Here is a 22,048-nt window from a genome sequence, read left to right on the forward strand (position 1 = left end):
GGATTCAGACAGGAGAGGTCATGCTTAACTAACCTGCTGGAGTTCTTTGAAGATATTACTGCCACAACAGATAAGGACAATTCAGGAGATGGTAGTATATTTAGATTTTCAAAAACACTTAGTAAGGTTTCACATCAGAAATTAATGACTAAAATAAGGAATCATAAAATGGAAGATAAAATGGAGGAGTAATGTAAATGTTTCCCTTGAAACAAACTGGTTTTTAGCTTGCAAGTAGCTTACATTGCGGCAGGCCCTTAGGTCACTTTCAGTACTTCTATTCATAGTTTCTGTTGGTGTGTTAGGTACTGAAGTTGGGAGCAAAATTTGACAATGGAGGTGATGGTCTGACTGGAAACAGAAGAAATACATGAGAAAAAGTGAGACAGTTAAGCCATATATATATAAAATCTAAATATTTTAAATAATTTAATACAGGGTGCTTCTGGCCAAGCAACTATAATAGAGTTAGCAGTGGAAAAGGTACATAGCTGTTTACTTAATTTTTTTTTGGTGTCCCAGGAAATTATAATGAAAATTAAACATATTTTTTTCTAGTTGCATACTTCTGGTAAGAATAAGTATAGATTCTTCTCAAGTTGTTTGGCTTGAATAGGCTTGCTGTTTCAACTTGCAGAAAGTTTGAGGGCCTCAATGAAACATGCTACCTGCTGAGTTAAAGACCAGCTGCTTTCTTATTTTGCATAGTGGTTTTAATCAGTGTAGAGTAGTACTGCTAACCACAAAGTCTAACAAAATTTTACTTGTAAATTGTGCTAGAAAAGGCAGGAGAGAGTTTAACTAGATTTCAGATGTTTAAAAGAGGAGAGAGAAAAAGCAGAGAGGAAGGGAAGGGAAGGGAAGGGAAGGGAAGGGAAGGGAAGGGAAGGGAAGGGAAGGGAAGGGAAGGGAAGGGAAGGGAAGGGAAGGGAAGGGAAGGGAAGGGAAGGGAAGGGAAGGGAAGGGAAGGGAAGGGAAGGGAAGGGAAGGGAAGGGAAGGGAAGGGAAGGGAAGGGAAGGGAAGGGAAGGGAAGGGAAGGGAAGGGAAGGGAAGGGAAGGGAAGGGAAGGGAAGGGAAGGGAAGGGAAGGGAAGGGAAGGGAAGGGAAGGGAAGGGAAGGGAAGGGAAGGGAAGGGAAGGGAAGGGAAGGGAAGGGAAGGGAAGGGAAGAGAAGAGAAGAGAAGAGAAGAGAAGAGAAGAGAAGAGAAGAGAAGAGAAGAGAAGAGAAGAGAAGAGAAGAGAAGAGAAGAGAAGAGAAGAGAGAGAAGAGAAGAGAAGAGAAGAGAAGAGAAGAGAAGAGAAGAGAAGAGAAGAGAAGAGAAGAGAAGAGAAGAGAAGAGAAGAGAAGAGAAGAGAAGAGAAGAGAAGAGAAGAGAAGAGAAGAGAAGAGAAGAGAAGAGAAGAGAAGAGAAGAGAAGAGAAGAGAAGAGAAGAGAGAGAAGAGAAGAGAAGAGAAAGAGAAGAGAAGAGAAGAGAAGAGAAGAGAAGAGAAGAGGGAGCAGGGCGGAAGTTGCGGAAGTTGCGGAAGGAAGGAAGTCTACAGATCTGAGGTAATCCAGATCAAACTAATTCTCATTGATCTTGAAATTTTCTGTGGCTCTCGAAACACTAAAGGATAAACTGAATGCCACTTAAATGCTAATGGTTGTCAAAAGCAAAATATCAAAAAAAGTTCTTGAATAAAAGGAACGTGGAATTTCTGCATTAACCCAGTTAAGAAAGCTAAGAAATAAGTAATTAGAAATGTGAGATGATTTTCTTTATTAGTTTCTAAATTATACCATTATGTACGTTACCAAACTGCAATCATGACTTCTTTTTTTCTTTTTTCTTTTTTTTCCCTGTTACTTTGTTTATAACTAGTTGGGTGGTAGCTTACTTCATTACAAATATATATACTAAGTACTCAAATTAATCTCCTATACCTAACTGCATATTGTTTGCAATCAAAGATGATATTAGAGTTGCAATAATCTGTTTGCTATTGTGTTACTACAGAATATTATAAACAGAAAATATTTTTCAGTTTTGCAGTTCTGCCAGTAGGTGGTACTACTAGTTTCTAAATTTGTTAATAAATGTCTTCAACTTGAGCATTATACTTTTCTGTCACAGCAAGTAATGTGTTTCTACTCTACTGAAAATAACTTATTTATATTTGATGCACTTCCACTCAAGGGTAGATTTTAATTCAGTTATTATTTCTTTCAGTGTTGATGTCTGAAAAGTATCCTTTAAAATGAAGTTTAGAATTTGTGTGACAAATTATTACATCTACTAATTAGACTTCAATTGAAATGTAACATTAATATATATATTATAAAAGGTTTCTTCAGTTTTACAGCATTTAAGTCTTCAAGATGCAGCTCAGAATTCAGCTGTAAAATATTTTAGCAATATTTGCTGTCAAGATTCAGAGGTGAGTCATTTAAGTACTTCTTTTTAATTCAGTATATGGGCTGCTAAGTCTTGAAAAATTATCTGTTGTTTTGCTGTGTAGGTCTTTTAAGCATATGGGTGTACCTGAAGTAAAATTCCTTTTTTTTTTCCCCCTACTTAGGGGACAGTCAGACCTAAATAGCTGCAAAGATAGAATAGTAATGCCTACAGAACTTATTAATGCAAAGCAAGGAAATTTCTATATAAAGCCAGAACACTTGAAGAGATCGAATAGGAGCATTTCTGTCTTTGCTAGTGGGTGACAATAGATGCAACAAAAAAAAGTTACTTTGTTACAGGCTAGTTGCCCTGAATGGATTGAGTTATATACCTATGTGAAGCAAAATAAATTAAACAGAATTTGATATTTTATCTAAGAAGTTATATGACTTTAAAAAATTTGTGATGAAACATTGCTAATTTGGGTGGGATTGAAACTTATTTTCCCCTGGAAATGTCAAAGATAAAAAAAAAATATCTAACCCAGGAATTACATATTGCCATGATATACTACAGTAACCTTCAAATGTTTGATTTGACTCATAGAATTGTGGCCACCATGTAAATTGTTCTGTCACTCTCATGTTCATATAAACAATAGTAGTTAAAATGACAGAAAGTGAGCTTATTAGCATGTATCCATAGCTGTGTGATCAGAATTTATGACAACAATGTGAAGACTTTATGGATTCCTAAATGGAAAGATGAAGACAAGCTTATGTATTTCTTTTACACTATCTGTAATGTCTTCATCAGGAGATTTACTTCCTATGTCAGACAGCTTTTCTGATTAGTTGAAATCAGTTCTAGGTCATATATTTTATGCATTTTTATTGATAAAATCAAAGAGATTGTGTTCAAGTTGTCTGTTTCTAGAGATTTTTGACAATATCTGGAAAGGATGTGTACTAAATTTTGTGTATTCTTTTGAATTTCATGTAAAATGACTGATCTATGATGAGTTACTTGATAGCAAAATATTATCTGTCTGCAAACTAAAATTTTTTGTTAGTTTTATTCTAATTTTCATCATTGATGATTATTGAAGGAAAGGAATACCCAATTCTCTCAAGAAACCTCATGGGACTTTATCTTCTCATCTGTTCACCTGTAGGCATTTGGCAGTGGTAACTGCTGTGGCTTACATTCATATATAGTAACCACTCTTCTTATTTTATTCATGAATGGTTCATGGCCTGAGTTACAAATTTTGGAAGATTCTGAGGTATGAGTGATAAAGTTTCACTGATAAATAAGGTAATGCATTTAAGTGTTGAGATGAGCCTGGCTATTGCAGCCCTTCTTCTTGTCAGACTGAATATGCTGCAGAATTTCACAATGCATGGGGATTCTTATGTTTATACCAAAAATATATTTGGCTGTAGCAGATAGGAGAATGTTTTATTATAATGTGCACATGAATTTTTTGCATTTGGTTTTCAAGGTTCTTGATTGATTGTCACCAAGTAGTATAATAAGTAATAAGGCTATTAAAAGCAGAAGTCTCTAATATTTAATTTCAGATAAGTAATTGACGCAGAAACTGAAAGGGCAGTGGTTATGGTGGGATGCTATAAGGATTTAAGTATGACAGTCACATTTAAATAGGGAATTTAGTCCTTCCTATGATGATATTTGGGCAATGTGATATGGAAACATGCAAAATGGAACATCTGAAGGAAGATGGAGCAAGATCCTTCCCTACGTAAGTGCCTCTCAGGGGTATTCAAGCAGCAAGAATTAGTAGTCTCTGTGCTGTACAGTTAGAAAAGGAACAAGAATCTTGAATACTGTCAGGGCACTGAGGGCACCATCTGTCCTGACTGACCCTGCACAACCTCTTCAGGGCTTCCCATACCCTGTCCATGGTCCAGGTTCCCATGCTAGCCCCCAGAGCCCAGCCCAGCCTCAGCCTCTTCCCATCCCACATCCTCAGGCAGGTGACTGGTGCCTGGGCTGCCCTGGTGTCATTGGCTGCCCTGCCCCTGGATGGTGAGTGGCACAGGCCCTGGCTGCCAGACAGTATCCTGACAGACCCTGAGGAGTCCTCCCCAGCTCCTGAGGCCTAGGGAGACCCTGGCCTCTGCAGAACTCCAGGAAGCCCTGAGAGGCTGCAACAGTTTCCAGCCTGGGACTTGAGCAGAACCATTCTGAAGTGAAACTCAATTTTTCAGCATATGATTTCACTCCAAATTTTTACTATCCAGTAAAATATAATTTGTTTAAACTACAATTTATCATGGAAAAACTAACTAATTCTTTTCTTTCATGGCTAAATTACTGTAGATCTCCATAATGTTCAGGGCTTTTTTTGAGTCATTGAGGTTGATGTGATATCTGGATCTAATTCCAAGTCTCATGCTATTCCTAAGTCAAGCCAAAGCTGACTAAATGAATCACTGCTTGAAAAGAGCTGGCAGCAACAGAAATTCAGACAGCAAGATCCATTTAACACATTGATCCATAATAGCAATGCAGACTGAGTCATGCTGACTATTATATTACATCAGAAAATTCAATTATCTCTTTGGTTCCTTGCTGTTTTCTCACCATAATGGATATATCTCTATCTATACACACATATGTATAAATGTACGTCTGTATGTCTGCTTATATACCTATATTTTAATTCATAGACATCTATGCACTGATATAGAGTAGCCTAATACATGTACTGATATATGACTGTATACCTCTAGATAATAACTATAACCAAAAATGGTTTTGTTCCAAATATACAGGAGATTGCCTCTATGTTTATACCTAGATATATACATCTGCAGGCAGAAGAGCCACGAAAAATATTGTGCATGGATTGCTACTAATTTAAGAGGATACTTAGTGCCCCTGAATCTGCTGCAAAAAGGCTGTTATTCCAAGCAACCTTTAGGGGAGCTTCTAGTATCATTAAATGTTGATATCTTATTTAGAAAGGGGCATAGTGTTGGTGTTATTTTTTTAAGACATATTATTTTGTTGAAAGGTAGAGACTTAATTTCTAAATTGATTTGAATATTTTTTTTTTTAAGTTTAGACATCATAATAGAAAATCATAACACTAACAAATTAATGATAAATATGAGTGTCTTGAAAATGTAAAATGATCATTTTTTGGAGACTAGTCACAAGTACATAAAAATATACTCGCTATGTTGTAGAAAACCCTTGTCAGAATACACACAATCAATTTAAGGTATCAAGAATGTCATTGAGAAAAAGGTCCCACCCTGAGTAGTAAATTCATGTACAATTATTTTATCTTTTAGGAGTACTTCCCCTAAAAGTAAAGCCTAAATTTACTTTAAATGTTGGCAAAAGTCCAGCCTTAGTATTTAAAAAGCCTTTTAAATTAAGAAAGTAAAAGGCATTTATACTTAAAACATATTTAGTAGAGTTTATTTGTCATTTATACTTACTGTAGTTCAGGTCTATGAATTTGTTTAGCAGATTGTTACGCTAAAATTTTATGTTCACTTATTTTCTTTCATCATGTTTTCTCTTTCCCACCCGCTCTGAAATAAGAGCATCAATGTCTTACCTTGTTTTCTATTAATGTATTCCTTGTTTGTCCTTTTCAACCTGAGACTAATTGTTGCATCCCAGGATTGGGCTCAGATTAGGGGTTCTGATCTGTGTTAACTAGCTGGTTCTGTGTACCCCTGTGCACCCCCCGTGTTTCTCCCCCGCCACAGTGGTTCACTCTGGGTCTCCTACTATTGGAGCTTCATCCTGCCACTCCTGTAACCACTCCCTGTCCTGTCCGGAGAGTGCTGTGCCCGTCACCCCATTCCCACCAGCCCCATTAGCCCCAGAGCCCCGTGTCTGCCCCGCTGCGTTCCCACTGGTTGCCGTGGTCAATGTCACCACCATGGCGCCTGTCCCCATTGGGTGGGAGGGCTTCTGCCTTCCTTGTCCCGTGCCTCCCCGGTTCCGTGGCCATTTTTGCCCATGCGGAATTGGGAGCGGTCTGCAGCTTCTCCACTGTGGCTCCTGCGGCCATTAAAGCTTTCCAGCCTCCCTCGCGGACGAATTTGGACAATTCCTTTGCCTCTTTATTTCCTCCCTAGCGCCAACAGCAAAGTGCGGCCAGCCCACCCCAGTGCGCGGCAGCAGAAGCGCCCGGGAATCGCGACAAGCACCGGTCCCGCTAAGAAGCAGAGGCGCCCAAGCCGGGTACTCGGGAGCTGACTGGGGCCGAGAAAAATAATTCATTGTTGCAACTAATATTGTTTCAATTGTTTAAAATTACATTTTAGAAAAATATTGTATACATGTTTTGAGAAAAACCCATAAGCTTAAGAAAAGTCACTCTGGTTCTCAGAAGGAAAGGAATGATGTTTCTCAGGAGCTGGTATTGTGACCAGCGCTGCTTAACATCTATCCGGGTGACATGGACAGTGGAATTGAATGCACCCTCATCAAGTTTGCCAATGACACCAAGCCATGTGGTGGACATGTTGGAGGAAGGGGATGCTATCCAGAGGGACCTGGACAGATTTTAGAGGTGGGATGATGCATACCTCATCAAATTCAATGAGACCAAGTGCAAGGGCACCTGGACAATCCCAAGCACAAATACAGGGTGGGCAGAGAGTGGATTGAAAGCAGCCCTGAGAAGGTCTTGCCATGGACCAGAAACTCAACACAACCTTGTGTTTGCAGACACATTGAAATCCAGCTGTGTCTCGGGCTGCATGAAAAGATGCATGATCATGACTACTGCATTCAGCTCTAGAGCTTCCAACATAATAAGGACCTCAACCTCTTGAAGTGAATCCAGAGGAGAACCATGAAGATGTCAGAGGGCTGAAGCACCTCTATGAAGACAGGCTGAGAAAGTTGGGTTTGTTCAGCCTAGAGAAGGCACTAGTCCTCCCTGCTCTAAGGGAGGGCTACAAGAAAGCTGGAGAGGGACTTTTAATAAAGACATATGGTGATAGGAAGAATGGCTTTAAAATGAAAGAGAGTAGGTTTAGGTTAAATATAAGGAAAAAATTCATTACTGTGAGGATGGTGAAGCACTGGAACAGGTTGCATAGAAAAGTTGTGGAGGCCCCATCCCTTGCATATTCAAAGCCATGTTGTATGTGGCTTTGAGCAGGGTGGTCAAGTTGAAGGTGTCCCTGTCCATGGAAGGGAGGTTGGAACTAGGTGGACTTTAAGGTCCCTTCTAATCCTAACCATAATATTATTATAGGATTCTATGATAAGAATATTAATTTAAAAACTACATAACTTAGTTTTTACTCCTGAAAAAGAAAATAAAGGTAGGTAGAGTAGTGCAGTCTAGCTTTGCAGTAGTTGTTTATATGTAAGGTTTACTTATGTAATACCATTACATAAAAGATGTTAAAAGATATCTGATTATGAAAAACTGCAGCCAGGATTTCATTGATAAATACAGGAAAAAGAACTTTAAATTACTTTTGGTTTGGTTTACTCTTTTCTTCAGTGTCAACTACAGTATTTTTCAATGTTTCTCAAAATATTATCCAGCTTCTTGTACTTTCACTATACTACAAATGGTTTTCTTATGCTCTAATATTGTATTGTAGAGTACATTTAATAATCCTCAAGTTTTAATAATAGGACAGGTCTATATAGTTTGAACTCAAGAAGTCTGGTAACATATTTAAATTCTGAACATGAGCTTAACTGTTGTTACATATGGAATTTTTCTATAGTACACTTATTATGAGGAGACCAAAATCTGTTTGGATAATTTCTCCATGGCATTTCTATATTATGTTTTAGTACCTAAGAATTACTTAGACTGTGACATTACTTAATGGCACAGTTTTTCAATTTCTTATATAAATAAAATTCTTCAAATTCTTGGACATAAAACTAAGTTATGAAAAATGGTTTTATTTCAATTTAAAGTCTTTTTCACTCACCCAATAATAAGTTACTTCGTATTAAAGTTATGTTTTTTCTACCTAACTATAATCAGGCCATGAATATGTTATTTTGAATACCCAAGAGTAAATAGTGTACATTCACTGCCGGTTACAATTAAAAATACTTCCCTTTTGTATTGAATTTGGTCAATGACTAAAACATCCTTAAAAAAAAAAAAAAAAGATTTTGTGTTCTGTCTTTGAAGAAATTAGGAGAGAGCATGGCAAGCAGATCTGACAAACAGCACTGGTAGAGCTTAGGAATGCAGTTACATTTAAATCATCAGTATAAATATTTAAACAAGATTAGAATGCCTTTATCCTTCCCAAAAAGTCTCCCAAGATCAATGAACTGAAAGTAAAAAAAAAAACCTCAGCAAAATAAGAACATACTTTATTTTTGACCTGTACTATAGAAATTTTATGAGGTAAACATGTTCCATAATCTTGGCTCTGGCATCAGAGAGTCTACTTCTGTCAATGAGTACTAACTTGAAGAGGACACAATGAAAATCTAATTATATAATATAAAGGGTTTTTTGACTTTTGTTCTTTTTAAGGACAGAACTGCCAATTTGAGTGTTTTCATCTTAACACTGCTTAAATCCCAAAGCCGAAATCCACTTTTAAGTCAATACTTCTGCAAACATCACGCATAATGCTTTCTTGCGCAGCCAAAGCCAAATAAGGGGTTTAGGTCGGTTGTTTTTGATTTCTGTGTTTTGTGGTTTTTTTTTTTTTTTTCTGAGAAGAATCACATCCAAAGCCAGATATTCTAACATTTCTAATAAAATTTACATGTTTTTACTGAAATAATTAATTCTCATAGGCTCTACTATAATTCATATATGTAAGTATAACTGTGATCTTTGTTATTTCTGCAAGTAAAATTACAACCATGTACTTCAGGAAAGGTAATTTTAGCCTCTTCAGGGATCTTCTCTGAAGAATCCATGTGAAGAGGTCCTGAAGGGACCTTGGAGAGGTCCAAGAAAGCTAATCCCTTCCAACCTGACCCATTTTGTGATTCTGTGATTATTTTAGGACAATTTCTCTCTCTTTGCAGGATCAACAAACATTGTCTTTCCATAGGTACCATAAACACTTGGACATTATTTCTAAGTCCATAAATGCAGTAATCCATGTGTAGTCAAAGTTATTGTTAAACTTAGGTAGTCACAGAAACAATTGTCTCAAAAACATGAGTGATAAATTCTGATAGCTTTGGTTGGGAAAGAATTTTCTTCATAGCAGCTGGTATAGGCCTTATGGTTTAGATTTGTGCTGAAAATGTGTTGACAATTCAGGGATGTTTTATCTTTTGCTGAGCAGAGCTTACACAAAATCAAGACCTTTTGTGCTTCTCATGCCATGCCCTAAGAGTGAAAGGCTGGAGGTGTACAAGGAATTGGGAGGAGACGCATCCAGGACAGCTGGCCACAACTGACCCAAGGCACATTCCAGACCATATGGTGTCATGTGAGTATATAAAAGAGGGGGGAAGAAGGAAAGAGGGGGCACTTGGAGTGATGGTGTTTGTCTCCTATCACCATGATGCATGATGGAACCCTGCTTTTCTGGAGATGGCTGCACTGCTGCCTGACCAGGGGAAGCAGTGAATTAATTCCTTGTTTTGCTTTCCTTGCATACACAGTTTTTGATTTACCTCCTAAACTGCCTTAATTCCACTCTTCTGATTCTTTTTCTATCCAACCAGGGTAATGAGTGAGTGAGTGAGTGAGTGAGTGAGTGTCTTTATGGGGCTTTTCTTTCCAGCTGGAGTTAAACCATGACAGAAATTAACTATAAATTACTTATAAAATAAGAAAATTAATGACAATAGGTAGCCCAAGTAATATACATTAAATGTTAAACTTTTTTCAGGATGCATACTTGTGCTGCCTATGGGGGAAGAACAATAAGTAAAGAAAACCTGCATTTTTCTTCCTGGGAGGTATTATAGAAGAACAAGTGAAGCATAAAATACTCATGCTGTAGGAGCCACATACTGTGGCAAGGCACAGAGGATTCTTAATTGATTCATGTAACAGGCTAAAACAGTTAAAAAGCACAGCTTTTTCCATTTAGCTGATGGCATTTTTGCCCTTTTCAAGGCACCTGAATTTTCTTTAAGTTTATAACAAAGAACTGCTAACACCTCATTTCACGCTGCATTTGTAAATTACTTCTTTAAGGCCAGAAATAAGTAGCTACTTGTTAGCAGAAATCTCATTTAGCTGTCAGTAAAAAAGTATCCTAAGAGCATCTAATAAAGTAATAATATTGAATACAGTGCTTAGAGCTTCTGCATGTAAAATAAGATTGAATCAGGCATGATGCTTAGCAATCACTCAGTACCTATTCAGAAGCTTACAAATGGATTTAGAAGAAAAGTATCTAAGTAGTCCATGAGCTAAAGAAAACATACTGTTATGAAATGTGTAGACTTATGAAATAATGGAGAGTAAACATTTTCTCATCAGTTGTGTTTTGGCAGATTTCTTAATATTATTTATTAAAGACATGCCCTTAAAGTGTTAAAATATTGTCTGATGTTTTCAGTATTGTTGGTTATTCAGAAACACTGCTTCATTTGTATTATTTTAATTATCACATATATCTCATTATTTATTTATTTTCAGTATTGTTTTAAGGTATCAAAATATTTTTTTCCAGCACAAAAAAAAAAAAAAATTGAATGAGTTGAGGTTATGACAAACAGAACATGAATAGAGTTGAAATTTTAAGTTTTCATGGCACAAGCACATGATTTTACATCCAGCTGTATCATATACCTGTGGAGTTATGGTGACATCCACTTTCTGATATTGTGAAATAAAAGCTTTCATATTTTATCCTGTTTTTAATACATATGGATACTTTTCATATTTTTTCCTAATATATTTTCTTGAGTTTGTTAGCCTTCTCTGTACCTTTTCCCCTTACCTCTTTTGTGATGTGCAACAAAAGCATGGTTTCAGTTTCATAGCTCTTCAAAATTATTCTTATGTCACATACTATTAATGGAGATTTCACTTCCTTTTCCCAGTTGACTCATCATGGTCAGTCTCCATCATCTCCCACTCAAATGATAAAATATGAATCTATTAAAATTCTCTAGTTATTTACTTAAACTTACGAGGAAAATTCTTCAAATTTTGACCTAAAACCTTCTTTGTCTTGATGCTTATAATAAACTTGTCAGCATTCAGGTTTCTAATAAGCTAATGACATTGACTTCCATAATATTTTCTTTTATTATTTACTTGCTTCCTTCTGTTTCTATCTCTGACACAGTCCCAGGTCATAGTGTTGTCAGTTTTTGGTTTATACTTATAAAAGATTTTACATTAGAGATTGTGGAGGTGTTGGTTGGTTGGTTGGTTGATTGTCTTTTGCTTTTTTTGTAGAACGATCTTTATTCCAAGAAATGCAAGTGTCGTGGTTTAACCCCAGCCAGCAACAAATCCCTCTGCAGCCACTCACTCGCTCCCTCACCAGTGGGTTTGGGAAAAGAATCAGAAGGGCAAAAGCGAGAAAACTCGTGGTTTGAGATAAAGACAGCTTAATAAGGAAAGCAAAAACCACACATACGAGGAAAGAACAAGGAATTAATTAAATTTCCCTTGGGCAGGCAGGTGTTCAGCCATCTCCTGGAGAGCAGCACGCATAATGGTTACCTGGGAAGACAAACACCATCACTCCAAATGTCCTCTCTTTCCTCCTTCTTTCCCCCACTTTATATACTGAGCATGAATCATATGGTCTGGAATATCCCTTTGGTCACTTTGAGTCACCTGTCCTGGCTGTTTCTCCTCCTAACCTCCCAAGTACCCCCAACTTCCTTACCATCATGGCAGTTCAAAAAGCAGGCTCTTTCTGTGCCATGCTGAGCAATAGCAGAAACATTTCTATATCACCAGCTCTGTGTTAAGCACAAATCCAAAACACAGCCCTGTATCAGCCACTGTGAAGAAACTCTACCCCAGCCAAAACCAGCACTGCGGCAGCTTCCTGCTTCAACCTCAAGCAGTCGAAAAGCACCAGCTAATGCTGCCTTTGTGAGGCTGTAGCTGCCACGTGAGCGGGCACTCCAGGGTTATGGTGTCTGCCTCCCTGATGGTGCGGAGTGCCCTGGCGTGGGTAACACAGTTTTGGTAGCTTCACGCTGAGAGGAAGTGAAGGGACGAGAGAAGGACACTTTTTTGCTGGTCCAAAGAACTTTTATTCCCCCATGCGTGGTGGGATGCTCTCTGGACTGCATGCAGCGCAAATGCCAACGGACAAAGAACTTGCAACAGATTAAGTAGGGGGTGGGCGGACAGGGATGGAAACCTGCCTCACCCTATAGGGACAAACAACAGGGGAGTGACATGGATTATAACAACCTATGGTAACATAACAGAGGTGGGTACAGCGTTCTGGGAGTACAGAGTCTCTTTGATTATCTTGGTGGAAATATATCAAACTATTCACCCAACTAAACTATTCACACCTATATACTTTCTGATCTCCATAGGATTCTTATAAAAATAAAAGAAGTGAATATCGCCCCAGAATCAATTCAAAGGCTACAATTTTCATATCCTAAACTGGCTTTTGAAAGTGCTGTTTTCTTGCCATATGCATGTACAAGGGACATTCAGTCCAAATTACCTTAATTCCCTAGGTCCTCTCTTGCTCCTTTTCATGTTCTTCTATTAAATGCCTGTTAATGTTTTAACACCTAATTTTTACACCAAAGACCCATCATAAAACTAATCTATGATACAAATGTCTCAGAAATTGCTGCCTGAGAAGAGAGGAAAGAACAGGAGGTTCATTAACAAGCAGAATACATAAAGAAAAAAGTAAAAACTGTAAACAATGGTGCTGCCAAAGCAGTCATTGTAGCTAAAGCTCTCTAGCAATGAAAAAGATATGACAAGAGATTTAAGAGAAGAGAATCCCTTTTTTGTAAAGGCAACAGAAGCTGCTGAACAGAAATTTGCTTGATAGATACTTATTAGACACATGTACATAAATACTTCTATATCTGTGCAAGAATATACATACATACATGTATATGTATACAAACACAGAGCAAGGAACTATGACGTTTTATTCAAGACAATTTGAAAAGATTACACTTGAATAAATAGATCAATTTAATGCATTGTCCGAGACTGAGAAGCAGGATGCTTTCTATTGCCATCTGTGTAGCAGTTGTCTCCTGGGCAGTTTTCCTTATCTCCTGTTAATGGGCCCATCAATGTCTTGCCACATGACTCAGAGATAACTCCCTCTAGGAGCTGTTTCTGTTTAACAGGTGATCAAGGACCCACCACATGACTCAGAATGACATCAGCCCATTGTGAGATGCTCTGCCCAGGGGAGAGGAGCTAAGCATTCCCACTGAGATATATTCTGGGAATTTTGCGCAGAAATGCAGCCTTCCCACAGGTTTCCAAGAGGACACAGCTGGGATTTCCACTGGACAACTACACCTTTTCTACAGGACCACTGCTCCAACAGAAACCACATCTGCCACTTCAAGAGGACTGCAGCCACTCCAATTTGGACTGCTACCAACACACTGGCCAAAGGGGTGTCAAGTTGTATTCTCACTTTGTCAGTGGTGTTCCTTTTGTATTATTGCATGTATTTTGTTTCTTTTCCCTTTTCCCAATAAATTGTATTTCTGACTTGGAGTCTCTTGTGGCTTTTACCTGCTACGACTTCAAGCAGTCGAAAAGCCCCGACTAGCGCTGCCTTTGTGAGACCGTAACCATCACGTGAATGGGCGCTCTAGGGTTTTGGCATTTGCCTCCCTGCTAGTGCTGAGCGCTCCGGCATGGGTAATGCAACTTTGGTAGCTTCACGCTGAGAGGAAGCGAAGGGACAAGAGAAGGACTTTGCTTGTGGGCCTGAGAACTTTTATTCCACTCATGGTCTCAGTGATGGTTGCAGTGACCGGTCCCAGTGCGGTGCAAGGCAAAATGGCAAAGGGACAATGGAATGCATTAGGTTAAATAGGGGGTGGGTGGACAGGGGTGGAAACCCCCCTTGCCCAATAGGGACAGACAACAGGGGAGTGACATAGAACATAACAACCTATGGGAACATAACAGAGGTGGGTACAGTGTTCTGGGACAAATAGCATCGCAAAGGTGGGGTGATTGACGCAGAACTTTCATGAAGAAGCAGGGAGTGGCTACAAGACTGACACCCTGACAAGGAGTGACAACCCCTGACTGACAGAACGATGTAAGGAGAAAACTGTGTGAGGTGAGAAGATTGATATGTCTGAGTGAGAAGTGCTCCTGTGGTAAACAACTTGGAGAGAACCATTGTGAGGAAAAATAGGGGGAACAGACAACCAACCTAACTAACATTTAATAAAATCCCTGACTAAACCAAGCCAACGTACAGCAGTCTCTCACTGGTTTTGCTTTCAAACCAGAACATGTATGCATTTTTTAATAAGAAAGAGAAAAATGACTGAAACATTAGAACAAATAAAGGTCTTAATCTGAGCAGACAATTTTGGAGAGCTTGTGGACCAAATGCATGGCCCAATTTACCTCAGCACAACTAACCTCTGTCAAAATATTGATTGTCTAGTCTAAATGAGTTGCCTTGGATATTCTTCTAGTAAGTGGAGATACGTACTTTAAGACAGATGTCACAGCTCGCATTTTAGAAATTTATATGAATGCCATCTCCTCTTCAAAAATTTTTTGCAGAACTTTGGGATTTTAAAAGCATTGCTTCAAGTCCGAGCTATTATCTATGTTACATAATAGCAAATACTAAACCTGTTAATTGAAAGGCCAGATTCAGAACTCAATTGAAATATTTAATATTACAAAATAGTATAGTGTTTAAAGCTTAAAAGAATTATAGGATATTGCACTAAAGTCAATTTAAATTGTTATGAGTTAAAAGCAGGACCAACGACAAGTTTAGATTCAGAAAAAATAAACTATGATAACAATCAAAGTGGAACAACTTGTGAGTTCTGAAGAACAAAATGAAATTAAAAGATGAGCAGATACTCTGGAGCAGTTAAATCACTTTGGAGATGATTAAAACAGTTACAGTTTTTTGAGTAGAGTACCATTATTTATGCATAATGGCAAAGTGTTGTTGCAAAAAAGCAGTCTTTCACAAAATTATTCCTACGTATGCGGTGTTTATGGCTCTGAACAGATGCAGAAATTAAGGGACAAATATGGCTTCCAGCCGAAAAAGGATAAAGAAAGATGGTATCGAAAATTATCCTCTAAATACTTTAATAGAGAAGGCAATGAAAATTCCAAAGGACAAGACAGTAGTCAGGAAAAGACAAAAACTGAGTTATTTGAAGTATCTGGAATGAAAAAAAACTTAGTTGAGTTACTTCTAATTGCAGAGTAAGACGGCTTGAATGCCATCATGATTATGCCATCATGATTATGAGACTGTGGGACCTAGCTGAATTTATCATAATTTGCTTAATTTTCTGTCTTTTGCATCTGAATTATAGTTTCCTTATTGCTAGAGTACTAAGGCAAGGATAGACTGAAGACTGGAAGTTAAGCTTTCCCTTGACAAGTAAAAAGGAATTATGTGTTTTATGGAGGACCTGAAAGGTACTCATGTCTTAAAATTTGGTTTGATTTTCCAGAAGTTAATTGGCCTCCATGGACAATAAAACTTGTCACTGATACGTCTCATCTGTTCTTTTCTTAGGATTTTCTTTCACAAGCAAATAATTTATGAAACCTTGAATAGATTTTCTAACTTTCAACCAAAAATTCAAATAAATTTCCAACTAAAATTAAGCTATTTCAATACTCCATAGATACCTAAGCCTAGTTCTCAAGGACCTTTCCCTGATGTGAGATATCTAACTTCTGTCTAACAACAAACTGTGGATACCACAAATACTGAGGCATTCAGTGAATTGTTTATAATCTCAACAAAATGCAGAAATTGATAAAGGTCTATTCCAGTTATGTTACAGGGAAATTCTGCTTAACTCCATATGAGAAAAAAAAATGTTTTTCTAATAAAATGTGTAAGAGTACCCCATAAGAAAATACTAACACGTATTAAATGATTAGTTTTATATTAACACTAACTATATTAAAAAAAAAAAAAAAAAAAAAAGAGAGAGAGAGAGAGATAGAAATGAGGCTATAAAACACATCCTGGTGAGTACAGTAACAAAAATGTCCTGCAAATAAATTGGAGCACAGCAGGAAGGACTCTGTGCATAAGCAGCAGGCTCCTAAAATTGATCATCTGTCTTGCTGAAAGTTAATGGAGCTCTCTCAATATAGAAACAATATAGTCAATCATGCTTTGTAGTATAATTAACTACTGACTAAAGTTGGAATGAGTGGAAAATATTTCATGGGTATGGCAGAAAGACTAGCAGAGTTGATGATCTTCCTGGTTCTGTAATACCAGTGGGAGATGTTGAATGACTATACTGAGATACATGTACCTATGCCAGGTACAGTGTTAAATTATTTTTACACTGCTGTGGAATATGAAAATGTAACCCTGCCTTTTCATATACTGATACTACTAGAGTTTCAAATCATATATTATAACATGGATGTTTCTAAGATCCACATCTGAATTTTAGTTGTGTTTCTTGGCCATGATGAGGAAATATAATCTGTCAGGAGTGCCACTGAAATTATTGATAGTCTACCTCCTGACAATTTAGTAATACAGGTGTCAGCAGAAAAATCAAACAACAGGTAATAATAATGAGCTGTATTTGAATCAGAGAATACTCTGAATTGGAAAGGCCTCACATGACTCATTGAGTCTAACTCTTCAATCAATGGCCCATACAGGGACCAAACCCACAACCTTGGCATTATTAGTACTGTGCTCTAACAAAGTGAGCTAATCTCACAGCCATGAATAAAGCTAGAGACAAATTTTTAAATTATCTAAGAAAGGGAACATTAAATTATCATGATGACATATGCAGAGAAATGGGACTTCATCCTGGAGGCATCAAGTGCTACTGAAAGAAGCATCAAGACCAATAGGAGTGTAAAGTAACTACTTGCCATAAGTGTAGACACATGCAGAAAAGATGTCTTAGTGCTGTTAAGTGAATGAAAGCCAGGATGAAACTGATTACATAAAATATACCTGTTTTTTCTAAGCTGCAGTTGAGTGTTAACTATGTTTGAGTCGCCTTTTTTAATAACTGAACTTTTGGAAATTGTATAGCAAGTTTTCAGGATTATCTCTTATTTCCATTGGGTTAGGTGAACCATGTTTCCCAAGGATCAGAAATAAAGATTATATATATATTTTTTAATTTTATTTTTAGTAGCATGGGACAATGTTGTAAAGAATCAGAGTCTTGAAGTAGTGATGATTTTTTATGACTATTTTCATTATATTGAAATAGCATTAGAAAAGGACAGCCAATCACCAGAAAGCAAAAGTCTGGATTAGTTTTCTCAGTTTCAGTGATTGACAGCAGAAATTATAATACAAATATCAGCTAAAAATATCAAGCTTTAGGAAGAAATAGAAAGGCCAGCTCAGAGGCAATGCTGGTAATACATCAGCAGAATATTAAGCTTAATCGGGAACCAGTATTGTGAGGACTATGAGTATTTTGGATTTCAAAGCATTAAGGTCAGGCTTACATTCTCCTGGTAAGAAGATAAGAAAGACAGAAAATTTTACAGTAACATGATGTACGTATCTTCCTTGTAATGGCATATAAACATAAGTTATGTGTGAAGTATCAGCATTGCTCAGGGTATTGATTGATTAGCCATGAAAATGTGAGAGTGAAATTTACTGATGCAGTTAAATGTCTTCTCTGAGATATTATTTCTCACTATAGAAAAAGTGAGTGATCTGATCTTGTTACTGCATATGCCCGTGACTGAAGTAGGAAAATATATATATTTTGTATTGTCAGATAATTACAGATATGCATCATAGCTTTACAATAAGAAAAAAACAATGAAGGAAGGAAAACCTTATCAGCTACCAGGCTGCACTGCAGAAGACTTGAAAAGCTCAAAAGTAAATATAAGTTAAAGCTGAATAAGATATGATACAGAATTCTGGTTTTGGCTTATAAAGATCACATAGGATGCAACCATCTACTTTTTCAGAACCAAATACCTGAGACTAAATATCTAAGTAAGCAGGTGTCTGAAGCCATACAATATCTACACAGCTGAACACGGCACTATGTGTTATCTTATCTACATTTTTTTTTCATAAAATAATATTATTTCAGCTGGTTTTATTCTTGTGTCCTACAAAGTTCCTAATGGAAAGGCAAATTTAAGTCACTAGAAAATAAAAATTTTGTGTGTATTTTAGCTATAGAAACAGTTTCATAAAAAATGGTACAGACCCTGAAAACATACATACACACTTCATACATTACCACTTCATAAAGCATTCTATTTTGTATGACTTCAAAAAAAAGAGAGCATTACTCAAGAAAAACCTAAAAATGTCCAATCCAGTTTTGGGAATCTTAAGAGTACTAGAAATCTTCTAGTATTCATCATTAAGGCATATTTTATCATTGGACTAAGGTTTATTTTACTGACAGTTTATAGTCTTTGGAAATTTTATTGATGACAAGGAAAAATTTCTTGATAGTGTATGAAAACTATTTTTGAGACAGTATAAGTTTTATCACATAGTTTTTGTCAGTTTCCTTGTTCATTCATTTCTCCTACTGACCTTGAAACACATATCCTTCCAATGACTCCTTGGATTTCTAGTTCCTCTAAGAAAACTGTAAATCAAAGGCCTGAAAAGTTACCTAAGGACATAAGGAAGGCATAGCTCTCTGAGAAGACATGTGGGAGAGAATTCCTAACTTTTAAAGTCCCTTTTCTTGACTTCAAATAGAAAAGGAGAAAAAAAACCCAACAACTTTATGTATTACTGGCATTAATAAATGATGTTTGACTTTTTAAGACTATCATGAAAGAAATTGAAGTTTCCAATAAAAAAGTAGGCCTGAAAATAATAGAAACATTTTCTATAGTTTTTCACTGACTTAATTTTTAAAGCAAAAATTGTAGGTCATGAGCCTAAAGGTCAAAACCCACAAACTGAAAGAGTGCTGCTTTTTTTGCCTCCATAATAACTTGTGTTTTGTCTTCAAATGGCCTTGTGTAGTACTTGCTGAAATCACAGAGGATTTTTTCATTGACTTCGCTGAAAAATGTTTGCGCCTTGAATTAGAATAAGAAGTAAATATGCCAGTATATTACAGGAAGAATCATTTTATGAAAAAAATAGAAAGAAAAGCTTTTTCTGTCAAGGTAGAGCACAGAAAATTGTAAAACTTCTTTTAGAAAAAAACAGTTCTTAGTATGCCTTTCTATTTAATTCTTTACTGTTTGTACAAGCATATTTCATACATTCTCTGTCTGCATAGGTGTACTACAAGACTAATTATGTCCTCATGTTGAATACCCTGAAAAAATGTGATGACCTTAAACATATAAATACCAAATACATATCTTATTATGAATATTGTTTATATCATATTTTGTCCCAAAATGCGAAACTTCAGTCATACAGATTTCTGTATGGTAATTTTAAGTGCTATTCCATCAATAATTGTGAAGTCAGTTTCACTACCCTTGAGGCAGTGATTCCTTTCAATTTAATACTATCTCTTTTTTTGTGTGTGCGTGTTTTAAGGTACTGAATTTGCATTAGAATTATTAAAAGGGTTTAGAAAATTATTCAGAAGCATATAAGGGACAGTACAATGTTTTCAAAACTCTCTATACAAAAGCCAACTAAAGCATGCAAAGCTTGAAAATTTGAGTGACAGTGTAGTAATGAATGTGGAATAGGTAGCAGGAGGTCTCTATCACAGGGAAAGTAGTGTTATGGTTTAACCCCAGCCAGAAATTAGGCACCAAAAGGCTATGCCCTAATTCTTCTCTGATGGGATGGAGGAGAGAATCAGAAAGATAAAAGTTAGAATATTTGTGGGTTGAAGTAAAAACAATGTAATAAATAAAGCAAAAGCCACCCACACAAGCAAAGCAAGACAAGGAATTCATTCACCACTTCCCACAGGCAGACAGGTGTTTAGAGACCTCCAGGAAAGCCAGACTCCATCAAAAGTAGCAGTGACTTGGGAAGACAAACACCCTCACTTCTTCCTCTTTCACCCAACTTTTTGCATTGAACATGATGCCATATGCTGTGAGATATCCCTTGGGTCTGATAGGGACAGCTGTTCATGCCATGTCCTCTCCCAAATAACTGTGGCTCTCCCCAGTCTCTTCACTGGTGGTGCGGGATGAAAGGCAGAAAAGGGCTTGAGTCTAAGCACTTCTCAGCAATAGCTAAAGCATTCCTGAATTATCAACACTGATTACAACAAAAATTCAAAACGTAGCCCCATACAAGCTACTCTGAAGGAAATTAAGTCTATACCAGTCAAAACTACAGAACAGGGTTTTTCTAGGGAACTACTTTTTTTCGTCTTAGAGTAAAATGCCATTAGAGCATAAATGAGCTGCAGAAGCAGCTATGGATTCTTAAATCTACTGAAGTGCAAAATGAGCTCTACATGGTCACAGTGGATTTGCATGATTCATTTGACGTGTTCAGGTAGTATCTTTTAATAATTAATATCACAAACAAATTAGATCTGCTATAAACAACTGTTATTGCTTAACAAATCTAGACAAAATAGGTTCTATGAAGTCAAATTAATTCATTAATTACTCTTCATTTGTAAGTGAATGGATACAGCAAAGCACATCGTTACCGTATAAAAATTCTGTCAAATGTCATTTTAAATGTAACTGTCTTTTTAATCATAAGCACCTATTTATGGAATTATCATAAGCTTCCTCCAAAATGTAGGACTGGCTGTGCAATCTAGTCTCACATCTTGGCAAGAAGAATGAATATGATCTTTGGCCTTCATATTTATTCCACAAAGAACCTATGACACCATAATGGATATATCCCTCACCATGCCCTGAGTTCAAATGCAAAAATAATTAATTTGGAAAAAAAAAGTCAATTAACACAGATGAAATTCAGACAAAACAGACTGTAGCCTATAGGTGGCAAATCACTGCAACTGTGAAGGAAATGAGAAAAGAAAAGTGATATACAGCTGTTCAAGACAGGTCATTTTGTAAACAGATAAGGCCAGAACTCAGCATCTTCTCTCTATTGCAGCAGATGTTCTACTGTTTGAAAAAGGCATTTAAGTGTAACAAGCTGAATGCAGTCACAGTTGTCTAGGGTTTGGGTTAGTTTTCAGACATAAGCCTCTCATGGCAGCTGAGACACCATACAGTATACAAGATTTCTGTATTACTGTGTCATTACTAACTGTAATGACACAGGACTAGAGGAAATCTGAGACTTTGCAAATTGTGAGGTAGGGGACACCCTGTAGAATCTACAGCTCATTAGATGCCTAAGCTTAGGTGACTGAATCACACTGCAGTATCCAATCATGTCTGTGACAAGAGATGCTGTTTTTTCTAGTAGAGAATAATACCAGAGAAGGTCTCTCCATATGGAGTGGAATAGCTTTCTTGACAGGAAAAGAAGAAACTGAGCACAGTGTGTGATTATTCAGTCTGTGAAACAACTCTCTCTACCTTATCTTATGCCACAAATTTGGAAAGCAAGAGGTTTGTTTCCCCACAGTGTTACCAGAGCCACTGTGGTGTTGTATA

The sequence above is a fragment of the Vidua chalybeata genome, chromosome 2 (assembly GCF_026979565.1).
Source record: "Vidua chalybeata isolate OUT-0048 chromosome 2, bVidCha1 merged haplotype, whole genome shotgun sequence".
NCBI lineage: Eukaryota > Metazoa > Chordata > Aves > Passeriformes > Viduidae > Vidua > Vidua chalybeata.